This window comes from Propithecus coquereli, unplaced genomic scaffold, assembly GCF_000956105.1.
Source record: "Propithecus coquereli isolate 6110/MARCELLA unplaced genomic scaffold, Pcoq_1.0 Scaffold96, whole genome shotgun sequence".
Classification (NCBI taxonomy): Eukaryota; Metazoa; Chordata; class Mammalia; order Primates; family Indriidae; genus Propithecus; species Propithecus coquereli.
In genome coordinates this window covers 3274443-3276411 of record NW_012155951.1, presented here as the reverse complement: position 1 = coordinate 3276411, position 1969 = coordinate 3274443, and the positions used below count along the sequence as shown (strand labels likewise).

Genomic DNA, 1969 nt, shown 5'->3' with positions numbered 1-1969 from the left:
GGAATTAGAAAAGCAAGAAATGATGAGATTTAATCATTTGTGACAGAGAGTGGTAGAGAGAGCTAGCTGACCTCCAAGTATATTTTTCCCTTGCTCTTTGTTCTTCCTTCCATAGTGAAGACTTGTGGCAGGAAAAACATGTTCAGCCAGGGATATTTCCCAGCTCCCCTGCATCCAGGGGTGGCTATGTGAAAGACGGAAGCCTTCTTTCCAAACTCTGACACCACCCATCGCCTGACATTCAGCACAGGACTCTCAAGTCAATTGTGGAGGGAAGCATGAAGAAGTGCGTGGATCCTTGCCCTCTGCGTCACAGACCAGAGGAAGCCACCACAGACAAAAATCCCTGCATGAGTCTCCTACCTTGAAAGTGATTGTTTACTAGATAGAATCCCCTCCTCCCCCACAAAAACATATTCCAAAGAGTTAATTTCCACAGAGCAACAAAATATGAGCCACTTTACAAATGAATGGTTTTAGGGGATTATTTCTTTTACAAAATGAAGGTACAGCTGCAGGGATTATCATGATTTAGACAGTAAGTAAGAAACTAGGCTCAACCCAGAACCTAATTATTTTCAGAGCCTTCTGCATAGCATGTCAAGAGAAAACTCTCAGTTAGCATAATGGCTTCTGTTTTAAGTACTGACAGACCCCCTCTTAAATTTGACTTCAGCACACCTCCGAAAGCTTCTTCAAGTCCTGAGGAGAGGAGTAAGATAGTCACTGAATGAACAGTTTAGGGAAAAATCCAATGGAAAAAAGGCAGAGACTTAGAAAGAGACAAAGAAATAAAGCACAAAATCTGAATGAAACATTGTACAATTTTTCTGGTGTGGGGGTTATTTTAAAAACAGGTTTTCTGAGACAAAGAGTGCTTCTCCTCCATTCCTTGACTATTGCTGAGAGGGAATCATAGGGGTAGGTTCCAATCTTTTTTGTGTAGGATCCCAGAAGCAGTTCATGTCCAAAGATACCTCACAAAGCCAGCTCCCACTAGGACTGACCTATTATTTAGTATTGAAGGAGACTTTGATAGTCCCAGAGAGCATTCTAATTGCTTGATCATAAATAGCCCCAGGGATAATGTTTGGATTAATAAAATATTGATTAAAAAACAAATTGGATATACATATTTACATATGTGCCTACATATAACATATTGCTAACATTTCTTCACATTTAACAATTTTTTTTGGTATTGCTCATAAACACCTAATTGGAAGCCATGCTGTTTTGCGGATGAAGTACCTGGGAACTCACACACGCAAAGACGTATTGATACATTAGTAACTGAGCATACTTAATTTCCAGAAAACTACTATAACTTGGCATCACTTGTTGAGTTTCTTACCAGTCGGAACCAATTGCTATTATTTTTCTCTCTGTTAAATGTTTGCTTGGGTCAGCCCTTCCACCACGGCAGCCGTCGGAGATTCCAGCCCTGGCTCTGCGCTACCCCACGGCCATGGGCCTCAACGAGGGCCACAAGGTGACCGAGAACGTGAGGAAGCCGAGGCACAGCCGCCAACGGCGCCTCACCAAACACGCCAAGTTCCTGGGGGACATGAACTGAGACGCGTGGCTTCCCAGCGTAGGAGCCGCGTGCCACGGAGTTGCTCAAGGTCTCCAAAGACAAACGGGCCTTCGAGTTCATCAAGAAAAGGGCGGGGGGCGGGGCGGACATGCATCCGGGCTAAGAGGAAGTGGGCGGAGCTGAGCAAGGTCCTGGCCCCCGTGAGGAAAGCAGCTGCCAGGAAGGACTGAGCCCCTCCCCTCTGTGCGCAATAAAACTTTATACACACACACACACACACACACACACACACACACACACACACACAATGTTTGCTCAGTGGCACAAAAACGTGTGAAAGCAAGTGTTGGGGGTAACTACGAAGACCTCCTCGAAGTCCTCTGCGATTTTATACAGTCACCCACGGAAGGGGCAGATATTTCAGCGATTATC

At 44.9% G+C, this 1969-nt stretch overlaps 1 pseudogene; it reads left to right on the top strand.

Annotated features, from left to right (window-relative positions):
- The first annotated feature begins 626 nt into the window (after positions 1 to 626).
- Positions 627 to 1767, top strand: LOC105827068 (annotated as a pseudogene).
- Positions 1768 to 1969: the final 202 nt, after the last annotated feature.